Source organism: Cyanistes caeruleus, chromosome 5 (genome assembly GCF_971803275.1).
Source record: "Cyanistes caeruleus chromosome 5, bCyaCae1.hap1.1, whole genome shotgun sequence".
Lineage (NCBI taxonomy): Eukaryota > Metazoa > Chordata > Aves > Passeriformes > Paridae > Cyanistes > Cyanistes caeruleus.
Window position 1 is genome coordinate 74428142 of NC_141705.1, and position 19390 is coordinate 74447531.

Consider the following 19390-nt stretch of genomic DNA (forward strand, 5'->3'; position numbering starts at 1 on the left):
AACAAATTTGGGGATACATTTAAATGCTTTCCTATTAAGAGATTTCTTTAAACACTCAGAGTAGTAAGTGCCATTATTTCCATAAGTGAATGTGCCCTACACTGTCTCTTACACTCAGCTATTTCTGTCATTTTGTCTGACTTGAAAGGTTACAGATTTGTGTGAAATAAAATAAATAAATAAATAAAAGTGTAAGTTTATCACTTATTTTACTAAGACAAGAATATCAAGTTTTATGGGTACATGGTAATAGTGAGAATGTGTCTTTATATGAGTAGCTGAGTTGTACCTTAAATATAGCCTAACATTAATAAAGTTAGTGTTTTACACTAAAATGTCTTCATGCAAAAGCACACTCAGCTCAAAGACAGACTTATTATTCACAAAATTCTTGTCACATATTATCTTTATACTTTTTATGTGTTTTCACTTACTTTTTCAAAATAATGACACAGAACTTTGATGAGTAGTTGTCCAAAGATTATATTACTGGGAAGAATAGTGCACAAATTAGAGAGAGAACAAAACATTGTTAAAAAACCCCAAAAAAACAAACAAGAAAACCCCCAAAGCTCCACCTCTTTTGTGTGCTTGTGTCCATTCAAAAGATGTCAAAGATCTTGTGAAAAAAAACATTGAATTGACTTTTAGGCAGACTGCAAGCTGTTTGAGGAATCCAAGGGTGGAGTGGTTCTTCAATTACATCTGTATCATTCATCTATGCATCAAAATCCTTTTTGGTCCACAGAAATTTTAGCTTTTTTTTAATGCAAAAAGCAAGATATTGTGTTATGTTTTCCTGAGAGACCTAAAATTCTTTTTTTTATAATTTATTACGTATTTTAAAGGAAGAAAAATGTTCAAGTTAATGATGAAACCAGAAGCCTTTTGTATGACTTTGATAATCTACACATAGAATGACATGGTATAGTGTACGAAAAAATGTTAATTTCTAACTCACTGGTCTAGGTCTAGCAGGAAAATAAGCAAACCTCCTTCATTTGTTCTACCAAGACATAATATGCCTCTTACTCCTCTGCAAACTCTCAAAAGTTAGATGAGCATTCCTCAAAACTGTTACAATGGTCAAGAGGCTGAATATATGTGTCCACACACAAGTATGTTCTCCTAATTTCTTTAGGTTAAACTTTAACTAATACATAAAATTAGAAAAAAAAAATTAAAAAAACAAAAGAAAAAAAAACCAACCCAAACCAAAAACAAACCAATCAAACAAACAACAAAACCCCCAAAACAAAACAAAAAATAAACCACCACCAAAATCCAAAAAATGGCCATTATGTTTGGAAAAAGTTACTCATGCCTTATGAGAAATTTAAAAATAGAAAAATAGTTCTATAACTAATTATTAGTACTTTTTAAATTTAATATTTATTTCATGTCACCTTTTTAAACCTAATTCTAGATATTTATAGTGGCACCTTAACCTTTCAAATAAGGAACTTTAAATATATACATGTATAAAAGTTGACATGAAAAAGATCAGATGTTTCAAATGTTAAAGCCAACAAAGTCCTCCCTCAGTCCTCCCTTAAGAAAACTGTATCCATAAAGAAAATTATGTTTATTCAAAATAAACAAGATCAAATTGGACTATGTGACTGATGTTGACAAAAGTATCTGAACCTGGAAAAATACAAATACTAGCAGTCATCACTGAAACGGGTGCCAAAATTGAGGCATGATTATAGTTTTAGGTGAATGCACAAGGAAGTATTTTCCATCTGCCCTCCTTCCTAGGAATAGGGAACAAGAAACCTCAAAACCTACAAACAAACCCAATCCCCAATCAATAATGTAAGCAGTGTGCTGACATCTCTGAACTGCTGTAAGAATGCAAACAGTGAACTTCTCTAACAGTTCCAATTTTATGCAGAAGCAAAGGACAAATATAAAACACCAAAGACAACATTTTTAACATAACTAAAAAACAGCTACAATGTAGAAGGACTAAACTGACACTATAAATTAAAATTAGAAACAGGTTATGATGTCTCTCTCCAGAATGCACATTTCTTTAAACCGCAGATAAGAATCAGTGGTGTTTTTCCCTCACAAATCTTGGGAGCAGAGAGGGACAGAGCTCTTGTTACACTGTTCATCATCGATATGAAATTGGCTTGCTGGAACAGAATATTACTTCTTATCTGCCCTGGATATGCATATGTGTGGATCTGCTGCTCTCTCCTATCTGATTAGTACAGGAATAAGAAATACTGACTTCTGCATTATCAGTGGAGCTTTAAGCAGTGGAGCTTTTGGCCTGCTGAATGGCTCTGGAGCTCAAGATAAAATCTAATTCATTTTTTAGGGAAATTATCAATAGGAATTCTACCAGCTATAGACAACACATTTCAGCACTCCTAGGAAAGACTGCTAAATACATCAGAGAGCACAGACTCACATGAGTGCCTCCCAGCCAGAGCAAGGAAGATGCACCCATTCCTTGCTGACAGTGCTAGAGACCACCAAAACCAGAGAAGATTCATCAATGGAGCTCCTGCCAGAGAAATGCCATGAAATTAACAGCTAGCCCATATCAGAACCAGATAATTAGCATCAAAATAAATACCTGAAGCAGAATTCTTTCTCTTTTTAAATCAAAACTCTTGCACAGTAAGAAAAATTCCCAAGTAGGCAGAGGTATCTGTGAACCACCAGGGAACATTTTTATTTGCTTCTCCATTTGAAAGCTGAAAAATCAAGTCTTAACCAAACCAGCCCAACTCAGTTTTATAACAGAAGTTTGGGTACAGAGATAATCTTCCTTTCAACGAAAACTGAATATTTTAAACTTGAACTGTGACACTGTAACCAAAATAATAAAGAACAAACATAAAGATTTAATCAATCTCATTTGATTCTGTATGAACAGCCAGTTAATGTTAATGGTGACATTACCCAAATGTAAAAGATAAAAACAAAATGAGAGATCAGGTGGTGTTTTTCTCCAGGTGCATACAAGGCACAGCGGATGTGATCTGCTGCTTTACACTGCAATTCTCTCAGGACAAGGGCCTTTTCTGTGGTTTCACGGGTTTGAGGCACAGCTTGACTCCCGGGGCTAGTGTGGATTCCCAGGCACCGCCAGGAGCTCGGGGAGCAGGTTGGCACATTCCTGACCACAGCCCACGGGCACAGGCTGGCCCTGGCCCCAGCAGCACGATGACCACAGCAGCTGCTCTGCTCAGGCACACGGCTGGTGCTGCTCGCCTGCTCTCACCTTTAGGTGCCGGTGAGGCACCAAGTACAAATTTTCAATGCAAGAAGACAGAGAGCAGGATCCAAGTAGAAAAACACAACAGAGGAATTTCTTTCTCTTACCTATTGCACTGGAGCCAAGAGGTCAGCCACCTATTCCACCTGGCACAAACTTTCCGTAGCTGTTAAGAAAGAAAAGGAGCTGCACAGCTGTTGCTTCACAGTCCTGACTGCAGACATACAAGCCAAGATATAATATAGCTAAAGAGATGCTTAATATTTGCCACCTTGGGTACAGAGTACATTATTTACCCCCTCTGGTGCTTCCTGAAGCTGAAATACTGTTATGTACCCACAGATGTACACAAATAGATGGTTCAGCAAAGAATTCATTTGAAAATGTTCTGTTTCAAGCAAATAGAGAAGTGAAAACTGTACAATCAATTCCTTTCCTACTTATTCAAGCACTATGGAAATATAATACATTATCAGCCTGCTCTGAGCATAAAAAAATTTCTTGGATTCATGCTGGCAGTAAGTGGTCCTTTGAGGATTTGGGTGTTCCCCCTCCAGAAACTCTCCTTATTCTTCTGGTTGATCTAAATCTTATCAATTTCTACCTCCTCAAGCAAAAAGCAGTCCAACTCTCAGACAGCCTGTGGTTTGCAAGATTGAGGTGGAGGGAGGATGACAGTCTGTCTGTCTCAAAATCTATTTCTGAATTCATTTATGAGTCCTCATAAAAGATGTAAGAGAATTATGAAGGCAGAGAAATAATGAAATAGAAGTCTTTTCCAAACTGGTCTCACTATCCCACCACGTTCAGATATCTGATTTCCATTGTGACACACTTTCTTCCGCATTGATGAATTTTAATTTCTGTTGCTCAAGGGTAACACTTCAGGAGCAGTGCGAGTGGTCATTATATCACACACATATTAGAGTCTACCTCTCTTTAAACTAGATGCCTGAATTAATAAGGTCCTTTTCCTGTACTGTGCTGCCACACTGGCAAATACTTTTTGACTGAGTAAAACTAAAGTGAAAAAAGTGCTTTCCCAGCTGTCTTGTGAAGTCAAGATCAGAGAACAGCATGTGGTCTTTTGATATTTCATGTTGGCATTTGCATTCTCCACATCTTCCCATATTGCCGATGGAGACCTCGTTCCTTAGCTGCCTTCAACTAGACAAGGGGTCAGAAAAAACTTCTGCTTCTCCTCCACCACACCCCACCACAAACAAATAACAAGGCACCACCATAACAGAGTATTAAAAAATATGTTATTTCTCCCAAGTACAGATTTAGGCTATCGAGGGCCAATTCGCCCTGCTTGATATACACGTACAAACATTTGGAATGATGCTTCAGCTTTCATAACTGCACTCACTAATGTTTTGACCCCTTCAATTTTATCTACCCTTTTCTTTGAAGGCAGGGTATAATGAACAGTAAATATGGGACCTGATTTAATTATACTGGATTTGAAAGATGGGTTGAAGACTAATGATGCTTCCCTTTGGCTGAAGATGGAAAACTGGACATCTACCAAAACAATGCACATTACTTTACTGACAACAATTTAGTTTCGTTTTTTACTGCAGAGTAATAATTTTGCCATATGCTGAAAATGCTGCAGTACAAAAGATATAAAACACCTTTAAGAGGTTTTTAAGAGCAAAAATGAAACCCTATTTCCTTACAAGAAAAATTTTCTTGTATTATATCATACTTCCTATTTTTATATCAAGGAATCAAAAGGCATAATAGTGCTACAGAGCTGAATACTGTCTAAACACTATCCCAACACATGGACTCAAACTTCAGTGCAAAAAAAAAGATGTATGCCCATTTCCTTATGGTACAGCAATATCTTCATAAGCTGTCAAGAGCAAAACTGTCAGTCAACATCACTGAGTTATTCAAAAAACTCATTTGCTTGGTTATAATGCTGCTCTACAGTTTTCTGAAGCACCTTTTCAAAATACACCTTGGGTATTCCAGCCCAGCAATGAGTTTCTACATAAAAGTATGTAAACTGTGCAGAAGCTGCCAGCAATTTTTCTTTCTAAGTGCTCAGTCAATACTGTCTGATAAGATCACATCAGCAACACGGCCAGCTTTTCAATATGAACCGATTCTATAACTTATCTTTTCCCATGTGGCTGGCTGTGATGCCAAAAAAAAGGATGATGAAGACCTCAAAACATGAGATAAATGATAGATGCCTGCAAATTTAATTAGCAATCAAAAGTCCATGGATAGCTATTTAGTGGAAATATGTAAAACCTGGCAAGATTTCCATGGGTTCTCCTATTTCAACTTAACAAGAGACACATCAGCAAGTGGAAAGGAAGATCTAGTTTCTAATTTTTTCCCAAATTTGGAGAAAAACTCTATCTCACCCCATGGCTGGTCTGCCACACTGGTCTGTGCTTGAAGCTACTGTTCCAGCCATCTCACTCACATGCATACAAACTCACACCAAGTGGGCATATCTGCATAGGAAATACCTCCCCAGACCTGTGCCAAGCTCAAGTGTGTTTACTTGGATCCATTTCTTTAATAAAAGAGCTCCATCATTGCTGCAGATAAGAAAAAACACAGTTTTGGGAGAAAGGAGAAAAGGAGGAGAGGGAAAGGAAACAACTATATAAGGAGGAAGTTAAGAAAAAAATCTTTAGAAATTATTCTGAAAAATAGTTATTTAAAGGCAAATTAAACTAATATATCAGTCTGTATTATTGAACCCATGAGACAAAATTTGCTCAAACCTGGACTATCAGTTCCCTTATATAAATAACTTCTGGAGCATCTATGAAAATTCTTGAGATGCAGATAATATTGTTTTAAGACACGGTATCCTATTTTTTTTTTTTTCAGGTAGGGTTGGAGAGACAATACTAATATATTCTTGGTAGAATGCACACTCTTACTTTATGATTCCCAGATTTCTTACAGTTTCTAGAAATTTACATACCATACAATTTTTTAAAATGTACACAACATTTTTTTAAACTTTTTTATTATTATCTTAACAATATCTAATTGTAGCAGTGTTGTTCTAAATGTTTTAAATTTTATTCCTCTCGAGGTGACAGCAAGCAGAAACCAAAAAAGGAGTAACTTATATTTGAATAATCTGTTTACACTGCTGTTATTTGTGTACTCCATCTCTCTCAGAATAGGAACTGTTGGCCAGATTTCTGGAAAAGGAGCTTTGTAGTATGCAGCAAATACTAGAAAGACAGAAATGTATTAAGATCTGAGATTGACAAGACAGCTGGCTGGATTTATAGGGAAAGTAAGTATAGTGGAGGTAGCATCTATGTGAACTTAATAGCAGAAAAGTGAGAGTCATGGGACATCTGGGATCAGATCAGGTTCTGTCAACCAGAAGATGATATTACACATTTAAAACCATCAGGGCTCCCAGTCTGGTGAGGAGACAGAGGGTTTAAAAATACATCTGTCTAGAGTTAAGGGAGCCCAAAGGAGTTTGAGCAGGCAGAAGGATTTGTAAAATTGCATCAGTTTAGGATAAAGTTCAGTCTGCTCTTCCTGGCTAGTTGAGAAATAGGGGAATGCAGTGAGAACATCCAAGTTCTTTTCCCTTTATATATTTTCCAATTATTCTTAAACTGGTTTTAGGTTTGCACATACTTAGTATGGACTGGCATGCCTATGGCTATTTAAGGCCATTCCTACTCTTTGTATCTATAGTTTCGCTTTTCCTTACTGAACACCAAAAGACATCAAATAAAGATCACCACAAAGTCACCCAATGACAAAAAGGACACAAGTGCTAAACAACCCCATGCAATGATGATATGAAAGTGTAATGAAGGACAGAGGTTTTCATGCTAATGATGTCACCTCATTTACTTTGTCATGGAGTCATGGCTACACTGGGTTACTTTCATTACACCAATAATTTTAATTGCAGCTGCCAAGGTATGAACAAAGTATTCCTTTTCTTAGGGATTTACATTTCAGGGAACAGGTAAATTATATAAAACATATAAAAAGAAAAGCTGGTAGAATTAATAAGACAGATTACCCCTGGAATATAGTCTCCAAATAATTAATTCTACAACTTCAATATTAGAATTCATTATCTTACATGACCCTCCAAAATTATCTCCAGTTTTTGACCCTCACAGAGACTGAAAAGCTCTTCTGTTCTGTCATATATTTGAGAGGGTCCTTTAGGATTTGCATAGATTCTGAATAATTTTTTCTTCCCAACTAGTTGTTTAAATTTTAAGTCTGTTACTGATGAGTTTAAACATTATTTTTAATGTTTCCCTTGCTGAGAGACTGCATGCATGGACAAGATTTTCTCAGATATTTTGCTATTACTTTAATGATTTCTTGCTATACGCAAATTTCACAACACATTTATTTTCCTTAGAGCATCTAATTTAGTATCAGTAAACAGCATCTAGCAAGTGCAGTGATGACTGTAGGTCTCTATTTCTAGTGGTCCCACTGCTGTTCCTTGCCCCTTTGTCACACTTCAGCTCCTCTGCAGGCAGCATAATTTGGCAAAAGTAAAAGAGCAATGCTGAATGAGTTCTTCTACTTACTCCTCTGTGAAACAGGGTAGGGATTGCTTAAGAAGTGTTAGAACTTTCCCTACAAAGTTCTGTGAAGTCTAATAAGTAAACATAAAAATGACCCAAATGTAAGGCATTTGCTAAGAGTGGCAGAGTAAAAATAACACCAGATATGATCCCAAAACCAAGGAAATGCTTTTCTGTAATTAACACAGATTCAAGGACATTGCTGATGATCAAAGGTAAGACAGCCAGGTCAAATATGTGATAGTGACCCTATATCCTGAGGCAAGAAAAAAAATCACCAAATTAAAGTTGATCAAAGAAGGATCAGGGAAATGATATTAAGAGGAGAGACATATTATAAAACAGCAGGAGAACTACCATATAAAACAACAGGAAAACTGTAGATCTTGTACTTTGCTTTAAGAATGAAAAGAAAAAAGTAACACTAGGCAAGCAAATTTAAGAGCATTAGTTTTATCCCAGTTGAGAAAAACTATAAAATATATAAAATAAAAACTAAATTATACCTCAAAACTTTTGTGTAAAAGGCAGACAAAAAAGTTAATGGAAGTTTGGTAAGTTTGTGTTGAAGTTTGTTGAAAATAGATTGTTCCAGAATAATGCAATAATGGCTTTAATAAACAAGATAAATTTACTAAACCTAAATAAATTTAACCTAAGATCAAATAAACTACTCTATATACAATATTGTCCTACAACACAAAGGGTGAGATCAGGTGTAAAAGACAGATTGTAGTACCAGAATTTCAAATTGTGCAAAACATCAGCTAAAAAAAACCATAACAGTAATTTGCACTGGACTGAAAGTTGTTCAAATATTCCCACAAGGATGAGTTTCAAAAGTAACAATTTATTGACATTAAAAATTCTGTGGGAGAAAAACTGAATAGACATGTAAACTGTGTTGGTCAGAAGAAATCACGAAATAAAGTTAGGTGTAATGGTGGGTAACTCATGGGAATGATGGGACCAGTAATATTGTGATGATACTCAGCGAAAGCACAAAATCATTTGTTCACCAATAAAAAGAATTCTTAGTTTTAAATATTAATTATTTGGATGTGACAAAGGAAGACAGACTTAGGTTTCTTTTTCAGACTGATTGACTGAGCTATTAATTCAGTGTAACTGTGGGAGAAACACAGTGAGGTGGCAGGTGATATATTTCCATTTTATAAAGTATCATTAATGTCATGGTACAAAAGTCCTTGTGAATCAAAACAGCTTAAAACAGTGACATATACCCTGCCCATAGCAGTGAGATAATAAAAACGTGCCTCTTAGAAAGCAGAAAATTTAGTCAACTACTGCACTGTCACTTTTCAACGAGTAAAAAACTCATTAAAACTAAAGATGATCAGGCAATATATTCCTGTGCCTGAAGAAATTCCTCACACCAACTGGATATCATAAATGATGCAATTGTTATGAAGAAGCACAAGCTTCAACCAGTTGAAGGCAACTGGACCAAGTTAATCCATTGGGCTGCTGTTTTGTGTCTTGTGTTTAGAATATGAAGACAGAATTTCTAGTGAAGCACCTCTGCCTGAATGGCAATCCATCATCAGCTAACATATCTAATGGCCTAGAGCAAACTTCAACAGTTCACCTTACATACCTCAAAGGATCCTTTTATGTCACCTTTTTATTGCTGTTGTTGTATAAAGCTCATGTTGCATTTTTGAAGATTGCATAAAAGACTTCGAGATTTACTTACATTTACTATAAATGTAAGCTACCTAATTAGGTATTTCTTTGTTCTAATGTTCCATGTGTAAACAGATCTCTGTATTTTCATTGCATATTCCCTGGTATGCAGGGCTGTTACCTCAAAACTCCAAAGGATTATGAACAGAAGCCAGTTAGAATGCTACATCATAGCAAAACAAGACAGGGTTATAATAATCACCACAATTAACCTCTCTGCCATTTAAGATACAGCTTCCTAATATCTCATATTACAGTAAAGACTAATGTATTTTTTTTTCCCTTAAGGTAGCCCTTTGGAAAGGATACAACTTAACATGCTCTGGAAATGGACATATTCTTTTTACTTAGCGAAAGAAAAAAGCACAATATTTTCTGATTTTCCACAAATGTTTTGAAGCCTTTCTTTCTGCAGTACCATGGCAGCAGCTTCTTGTTGTTCAACATCTACTACTTCATGATGGGAAAAAAAAGTGCTAACACAATTTTATCGTTTGGATTTTCGTTGCTTTCTATCCTCCCATATGTGCATTTCTCAACAAGCTCTCAGCACTCAATCATTTTGCCAAAAGCTACCAGACTGAACAAAGCTTTGTCTCAGTCACCACAACAAAACAGAGGATTGTCCCAATTCAGGAACACATCCTAAACCAGACACTGGTTTTGGGGAGAGTTTCAATATGGCCAGAGTGAGATTAAGACACAAGTGTTGTCAAATGTTAACCAAAATGATACTTCATTTACTATCAAGGAAGAGAGTAAGGAGGAAAGATAGGAAAGGAGGAAAAAGTGAAGAATTAGAGAAAGCAAAAGAGGCAATCACCCCCATGAATCTGCAGCATCCCATGAAGAGCCTTTAACTTTTGTATTTCAGTGGGGAGAGCTCTGCCAGGACCCAAAAAGTGGCAAGAAAAGTTGCTTTCCATCACTTTTCTACAGGGATCAAAGTAGGAAAACTGGCCAAAGCTGCAGCCACAGGCTTGACTTTCTATAGGGTCTGCATATTTTTCAGGATTCTCTGTCAGAATCTATCTGGGAGAGGCTGACATGAAGCCACCTGTGTTATTGGGGTACCATTTTTCAAAAGTCAATTAAAACCCCCTTCTGTTAAAGGAGCAAGAAGCACAAACTCAGCTTTCAAAGTCCTAACACTGATCTTGCATGATCTCTTAATCTGATTCTGTGTAATTAGAACATACTCTTCCCAAATATGTCTCCTTAGCTAATTATAGCACTGAAAGGAAATCTCACAGCAGTCCAGAATCAGGCAGGGGAAAAGAAACTGAGGGTTTAATCACCAACCTAAGGGCAAAAGGAGTACATTATGCAGCATGATTTTGAAAGTAGTTCTACTAGTTCTCTATCCAGGGTTAGATACCTGCAGTCATGTTTATCTATGGCATAAATCAGTATTTTTCAATGAAGATACCCTTGGGAAGAATTTGGCTCATCTTAGGACATCATTTAAAATTGAAAATTCATTCTGGAGTTGTCAGAGAATTTCAGTTTCTATAATTTTTATATTGTCTTTTTCAGAATTTTCTGCAAGACATGAAGGCAATGGCCAAGCTCAAAAGACATACAAAAACATTACCATTCTAGATGCAACTTAAAAACAAGGACATGTACATAGGGCTGCATGTTTCTATATGACTTTTTTTTCTCTAACAATGCCTTTTAAAGCTTTGGAAAATGCATCATTATTCACCAGGTAAATCAGTATATTGATTGCAGAAGTATTTCTTGTACAATTTTATCTGCACTTTTGAAATAATCACACTGTTATTTTTCATTTCAATATATTTGACACATTGGGTTTGATATGTGATTTGTGGAAAATTTTGACTGAAAAGGGATAGAACAAAGAAGGATTTTTATTTTTTTTTAACATGGTAATTTTGCATTAGCTTTCATATAAAAAACCCCCAAAAAAACCAACAAAAAAAAAAAACCCAACACCATGAATGCACAGAGGTTTTAAGGAAAAATAAATAAAACATAGGACAGAAATTTAACAATATCAACTGCAGACTTTTTATGTACTTGCCTGTTACTCATCAGAGATACACAGTAGATATTCCAGAACTACTGTGAACAGCAGAATAAAGAATCTAAGCTTCAGTAAAAAGTTAGGACAGAGTCTTAACCTCGGTAATGTCCAAGTGAGCAGATGCTGTGCTGTGGGAGATATTGAAATGCTGTTCAGGAAAAATCTTTTTTGTAATTATGTGCAATAAAAAGTAAATTCCTAGTTTTTGTCTGAAAGCACTTTTGTACTGAGAAGAGCTCTTCCTAAGTCATCATTGCCACAAGTGTCTTTAGCCTTTCCTTCTCTTTCTGGCACAGCAATTGCTACTTAATCTTCGTCTGCAGCTGTTGGGCTGCTTCACTGTCCAAACAACTGTCTGCAGGCCCCAGAAATAGTCTTTTTGTTGATGACCTGGGTTTAATCCTCTTCATTCTACTCCCACCAAAAACAAGCAAAAAGCCTGCAGCTTAAATTAAGCAAAACCAATTTTGCCTGATGAGAAGCAGGAGAAGAACCCACCAGTCTGGGTCTCATCCTCCAGCGCACATTATTAAATGTGTATCTGAGGGGAAGGAGCCCTGCAAGTGAGAAAGACAGACACATTGCAGACCTTTTTCCACAGTCCTCGAAAGAAGAGCTTAGGTGAGCTCCTTAATTCCTGGTCACAGGTTCCCTCTGACCTCCTCCTAGAAACATTAATGATAAAGGTGATAACACTCAATGAATGCTTCGTAACCCTGAACATAACCTATAGATTTAATTCAGCCATTCTTGTCTCTTAAAATTTCTGCTGGATTCTTGTTCAAGAGTTATGTTATCTTGGCTTATGACTTTGACCTCTGAAGGCTAGGGGCATGGAGTCAATCAATTTTTCATATTTGACACCTATGTGAAAACTATTGCATTATGTCTTGGTACTCACTTCTTGAAATACTTCAACTGAATATTGCAAATGTGTTTTACTCAAAAGTACTATGAAAAAAATGGATCATTTCCAGCTGTAGTCATGTTTTAATCCTCCTTATTTTAGTTGAGAGGGTGAGTGGGGCTGTGTGAAATGGTGGTGTAGAATGTGGGGAGTGAAGCAACAAAAAAAATTCCTGACACGTTCAATAGTAAAACATAAGTGTGCTGGTATATACAAACAAATAATTTTTTACTTTTTTGCTTCCAATTTTCCAAACTAATGCTGTGTTCTATTTTTATTCTCACATTTCACGTGTTACTTAAAGTCATGGGCAACAGAATAAAGGGGAGAAAAAGGCACATAACAACTCATATTTACCCATCCCTCTCACAAGTCTCTCATTATGAGCAGCCCTTATTTCTACTGTGTCGTTGTATGTATGAATTAGTTCAAATATCAAAGTAGGCCATTAAATAGGTAGCCAATTAGATAATCTCCATTACAGGAAAATACTGCTTTTTAATTAGCTTGTTAAAAAACACCTCTATACACATACCCTGAGAATAAACCTCCTGTAAAAGTACAAAAAGATATTTATACGCTACAGCTGCCAACTTCCACAGGTATACAAATGCCTTTCTCAAAAAGAATATGTAGAGTGCACTGTGAGATTTACTCCTCTTGAAGTCACAGGATTCAAAAGTGCCTGACACCTCTTCTCTTGGCCAGTATGGCTGAGTGCAAGAGAGCAAATTCTGGCCAGATGTGTATAAGAGGAAATCCCTCTTATCCCTTTCCAAAACAAGATACTCAAAGCACTAGCCACCTCTGAGCAGTCTGCAGAGAATTCAACTTTCCTGGCACTGCTGCAGCTGTTCCAGTTGCTTCCTTGTCCCCATCTTCCCAGGATACACATCTGCCATTCCATCTCCTACATTCATTATTTTCAAGGATAGATTGTAATTTTCCTCCTAATGAGGAAAACTATGCAGAAGAATTCATTGACCCTCAGAAGAGCCTGTTCACTGTCAAGCCCAGAGTCAGTGCTTAGAAGCATAAGTTATTTTTCACTATATTTGAACTGTTGCTAAATCCAGAGGAAACACCAAACAACATCATTACTCCACCAAAAAAAATGAAATTTGCTACATTTTATGTAGAACATGCATATTCTTGCAAATGTTTCTGTAAATTTACGTTGCCTTAGTAGCAGAAACAACTTTTCCTACTTTTTCATGTTACCCATAAAATAGGTTTTGTGAAGATAGAGACATCATGCAGAAAAGAATCTTTGCTGCACTAATAAACTTTCCCGACAAAAGGAAAACCTTCAATCATAGACTATCCTGAATTGGAAGGGGCCCACTGGAGTCATCAAGTCCAGCTCCTGACCCTGCATGAGACAATCCTCAAAATCACCCCATTGTGATTCAAATACAGGTTATGGGAACTAAGTTTTGACACAAATTGTGATGGGATGAGAAGATATTTGGAATCTGAACTGCACTTCATAAAACAAATTGTTAACAGAATCAGTCAACATCAGTAAGGATATTTCCAAAACACAACTTTGTAAACTCCATAATATCTTTATTTTTCAAACACAAAGAAGTAAGATTAATAATGATAACGCTATAAAACTTTAAATACCAACCTAATTTTTTTTCATCTACAAAAGCCACTACAATTATTAATTTCAGTGTGGAAATACCTTACACTGTCCAAGGGAAATTCTCCCAACTCATTTGAAATGATCTAGTTTAATGAATTTTAACAAGACATCTGACTTAAAAGCTCCCCACAAGTTTATTTTACTGTTGTCAAACAGTAACTCATTGGCATACTGGCTTCGTCTAATTTTTAGGCAATCAACAAACCTGCTCAGTCCAACAGACATCATGATCTTTGATTCCATATAAAATAAGAAATCCTAAAATGAGAGTTACAACTCAGGCATCATATGTAGAATTCAGTGCAAACATAGGTGCTTATCATTTTAACTGTCAAATAGCACGCCAACTGCCTTCACCTGCTTTTCCAAAATGTGTACCTTGTTTCATCTGTCAGCTCTGCAGTGATTTCTTGAATACTCAAAGCCTTCTATCTATTTAGGCAACTGAATCCCAAATGGCAGCAGGCTCACAACCCACCAACCAGCAGCTGAACATCTAACGTGTGTGCATTTGATTTTGAGCCAAGAGACATTACTTACAATCTCATCTACAGTAAAAGATTATCACCATATATTCTCCAAAGGCTGAAAGCATACCCAAAAACCTGAACTTCCAAGGATAAAAAATACTAAATCTGAAAGACCTTAAAGGCTGCATTCTCAGTTTTGTTCTTCAGGAAATAAAATTTTGCTTCAACACTTGCTCGACGACCTACAGTAAATCTGCTCTGTAAATCTCACAAGTGAGAAGAAGGAATTGCCTTTGAAACTGAGGCATAGCTCATATCCTACTTAGCAATTCTATCCTATAAAATTGCATCAGGTTGTCTCATTACAGGCAATCTTTCAGCTGCATGCAAATATGATTCCACAGTGCTTTACAAGCTTCTCAGTACTACACACCGTTTTACCAAAAAGGGTACATTCCCAGCACTTGGTGAGGAAAGAGCCTCCAGGCAGAAGACTGCTTGATACAGACATTCAGCTTTTCCACAAGCACATTTTCTTAATCAATCATGGCATATGTAATTATTATATAAAAAGGCAAATAAGCTCACACCAGCTTCCCTATAAATGCTTATGTATTGCAACTAAGCTTGACACAAAGATCACAAAGGTTCCAACCTAAAATGACATTTTACACCTCTGTTGTACTATTAATGAAGCCCAGAATCAGTGGATAATAGGCAGGCTGGGGCCTACACTGTAGGAACAAAATCAATTGTTTGGTCAGGGCAGGATGCTATAGATTTCACTGGATAATCTGTCTGTGAGATTGAGTTTGGAGGACCAATTAATCTCTGTCCAGTTGTCAATGTAGCTGCCCTCACCCACCTCACTCCAAACAGCAGCTCTTACTTTTCTTGGGTACTGGGACTCTCAGCTCTTACAGAAGCCTCTGTTCACAGCCCAGAACCCCAGGGGGAGTTGCTCCCTGCTCCTGGCCATATTTTTTATTCCAGTTATTTGTACCCAGGTATCTCCCCAGCACAAAGATAAAGTAAACCTGCATTCTAGTGTAAAAGAGACCTTCATATTGCCCCCCTCAGCTATGCCACATGGAGCAAAAAAACCCATGATGGAGGATATTTCTCCATCCTTCCCCACCTTACAGGAAACACAAATGAGTGGTGTTACACTACATAGGCAGGAGATTTTCCTCTGCCTAGCAACTGCTGTTTTCCCCTCACAGCATATGGTCTTGTTTAGTTTTTCTCTCCTAGCAGTGAACTAATATACAATAGGAAAGCCTCTGTCTTTTCACCAAGGGAAAACCAGAAACATACTTCTAATGAAAGGTAGACACTTATCTTGGTGCCATCATGCCCCATTAAACAGAAGGTAGATTCTTGTCTCCCTGGTTCTTATGTTTGTTGCCTCAGATTGTTAAACAGAGCAAGGGCACTCCTACTTCCAAGCACCTGCATTTAATTGCAGCTTATTGCATTCCCCACAGGGAAACAGGAACAGCTGCAAAGGAACACTGTACTGATGCAAGAGAAGAAAATATTATTTTTTTCCTGAGCAGGAAATGTGCTCCTTTCTACAAAAAACACACCACTCTAAAGAGAAATCATTAGGAAAAACATCTAGTACTGCTTGGTTTTCCTGTTTTCTTTCTTTATTTTCATTCAAGTAAGTTAATAAATTGCTACCATAAAATAAAATTCAAAAAATTTAAGACTCTACAAAGAATATTTAAAACTCACTTTTCTGGAAAAATAATGTTTTTTGGCTGAGCAACCTTTTTTTTTTTTAATTGAAAGGTTTTCCATCATGCCTTGGCAGGTCTTTGAGGCTTAAACTGAATATAATTCAATAAAACTAATAAATAAACTAAGTTTAGGACTATGTTCTAAAAAAAAAAAAAAAAAATAATAAAAAAATATGGGTTTCTCCCAAATCCTTTTGTTAACTTAATAGCTTATTTATGGAGGACTGTGTAATGAAACTCTGGGGAGACCATGTACATTTACCTTTGCTGCATTCAGACCCGTTTTTTTCAGCATTTGTTCTATTTATTTGTCTTCTGAATAAAGTATTTTTAGTATGATACTTAATAGATAGTGTATTATAAAATAATACAGAGAGGCTATCTTTATCTGCTATTTTTTCTGGATTTTTTTTTTCCTTTGTCTTTTTAAGAAACTACCTGTAATGAAGAAGAATGCTGAAGACCTTTATAATCATGCCAAGCCCCAAATGCAGAGGCTGGCCAGCAATTCCTGATTTGAATGTGGGTGCTCTCTACCTGCTTACAGAATAAGGAGCAAATCTTCATGTGGCACAGGGGTGGTTTGAGAGCTCCTCCAACTTAGGAGAGCAGAGAAAATCCTGAAAGAAGCCCTGTCCTCTGGCTTGATGGAAGCCAGCAGAAAACAAGACACACCGATGCGAGGAACTACTCATGCTCATCTCATGTGGAAAAGCCAGCAGGGAAGCTTCTCCTCATACATTAAATTCAGGACTTCCTGGCCTAACTAGGTCACCTCTACAAAATTCAAATGGAAACAATAATCCTAGAGTTTGGAAGCCTTAGGGCTTCCCAGCATGGTAACAACAGCTCTTTTAGATTGCAAAAGCTTTCCGGGCCCAAGTTTTAAAAGAGACATTTGCTTTCTCTAAATCTACCTCTGTACCCAGAGGTGGCACAGCAAACAGTAAAGGCACAGCATCACTCTCTATCTGGGCCTTCTAATACAAGAGATGGGAAAGAACAGTTGTTTCTTTGCATACCTCTCTCTTGGATTATTGAATTAAAAAGTGAGAATCTTCCCTTTTTTCCTCCCCAAACTACTAAAGAAATAGATTATTTAACCTCCCACCTGCTTACCCAAAATAAAAAGAATAAAAATGGAAATGTTTTATTATTCTCTTTGAAGTTCATTGGATTTGAACAGACTGTAATAGTGAGGTTTGGTTAGTTGCATGCATGGCATCCTTCATGTTGTGCTCCAGCTTCTTTATTTATTTATTTTAGACAACTGAAACAGACTTGTTTTTAGTCTAAACTATAGACTAAAAAAGTCAAAAAAAAAAAGATCCAATTTGAAAGCCTCAGTGTATGATGATGCCTTTGACATAATAGGCACAAGCCAAAAGCAGCTTTCTTTCCCTGCCTTGTTTATTTGCTTCAGCCTTAACTTTGAGATACTTCTTTTGAACTGAAGATCAGCTCAGCTTTAGCAATCTTTCTAGGCTTTGCCTTAGGTCTTGTAACAAGGAATTTTCAGATGGGGGAGTTGAGTTTTCATTTAGAAACAAGACAGAACACACTGCCACTCATGCAGGTTAAGTGTAGGAGGAGACAAATACACCATACATAGTTACCAAGTCATGAAATATCTGAAATATATCAGGGAATCTCATCTCCTTCACATCTACTAGCCTCCAGTCAACTGTTTAGCAAATGACCTGTAAAGGGGTGGCTGCTGCTTGTGTTCCCTTCTTGGACTCATAACCGCATTGCAAATAAAGACCAGAAACCAGAAGATTGTCCTAAATACATGAGAACAGCACTTCTTTCCTGCCTGTCCCTGAGCATCTTAGAAACCACCTAGTTCAGGAAGGTCTGTACCCTCACTCCTGCAGAGGTGCAGTGACAAACCTGCTGTGTCCCAACTAACTCTGCTGTGTAAACTCTGGCTCAGTTTGCTCTGATTTCTGCCTCATGGCCCTTTGCTCTCCAGCTAAAAGATGAGGCTCCAAATATTAGGTGTTCAAGCATGATCACCCAGATAATTTTCCTGCAGTGGAAAAATATTCTAAATTTGAATGAATATTTAAACTAAATGGATAAATGACTAAAATGAATATAACCCTCTAAGTTAGTTTCTTTCCTCACAAGAACTTTCTAAGGGTTTAGTTGAGAGGTACTCATCAGTATTTCAGTCTCTGGTAACAAGTATAAACATGGATGCTAGATAACAGGGTCCAGCTCTCAAGGAAACTTAGAAATCCTTGGAAAACAGTAAGAGAACTGTAGATGAAGAGAATTGGTTAGTAGTGGAAGGATATTTGTTAGTACCACCAACTTAGAATTGAGCTTTAATATTTCTTTCATTTGCTGGACCTGCCTCAGGTTAATTAATTTTCTGCCAGACCAGACCTTGGTCTCACAGTCACCAGCAGTGATGACAGGCCTCAGGTTGTGAAAGATGAAGTTGTTCTGAGGTGCCAAACACAGACTGACATCACATTTACATCACATTGACATCCTGCCCAAGAGTATTTTCCTTTACCTTGAAAGGTAAGGCTGTTTCTAGGTATTAGTGGGCAAGAGCAGGGATAGGAGCAGTTCCCTCTGAAGCAGCTCACTCTTCCCATGTTCACACCTACACTTCTCCTCTGATGAAATTTCTAAAGTCTCAGTCATTCATTTGCTCATAAATCTGACTGAGGTAATAACTCCCCACACTTAAAAAGATGTAATAATAATGTAATTATATGAACATTTAATATTTTAATAGTAATATGATGTCATTATTTACTTTGTGGCTATATCTCATCAGCATCCTCAAAAGCAGGATCTAGAAGAAAATACAACATAGAACTAACAGGATTTCAGACTGGGTTTTTATCTTTGTTATCACAACCAAGAGAAATGGTCCTTACTTGTTACAGCAACAGATCCAAACTAAAATATTCCCAGAGTTCTGAGGGGCACATGACTTTAGGTAAAGCCATTGTACAAATACCATTTTTTATAATTACCTATATACTGAGAATTAGATGAGAGTCCTACCAGTTCCATTCATCACATGTTTAT

At 36.8% G+C, this 19390-nt stretch overlaps 2 long non-coding RNA genes across 3 annotated transcripts in view; one reads left to right on the forward strand and one right to left on the reverse strand.

Moving 5' to 3' along the window:
- Positions 1-16025, reverse strand: part of LOC147653258 (uncharacterized) — a 51828-nt gene extending 35803 nt beyond the window's left edge. For both annotated transcript variants that reach the window (XR_015286785.1, XR_015286784.1), the window contains exons 1-2: positions 15909-16025; positions 3346-3404 (exon numbers count right to left, since the gene is read on the reverse strand). This is a non-coding gene — a long non-coding RNA (uncharacterized LOC147653258). The remainder of the gene's footprint in view (positions 1-3345; positions 3405-15908) is intronic.
- A 12-nt stretch (positions 16026-16037) lies between these two features.
- LOC147653259 (uncharacterized) lies at positions 16038-19046 on the forward strand. Its single transcript, XR_015286786.1, has 2 exons — positions 16038-16257; positions 16768-19046. It is a non-coding gene; the product is annotated as an uncharacterized LOC147653259 (long non-coding RNA).
- Positions 19047-19390: the final 344 nt, after the last annotated feature.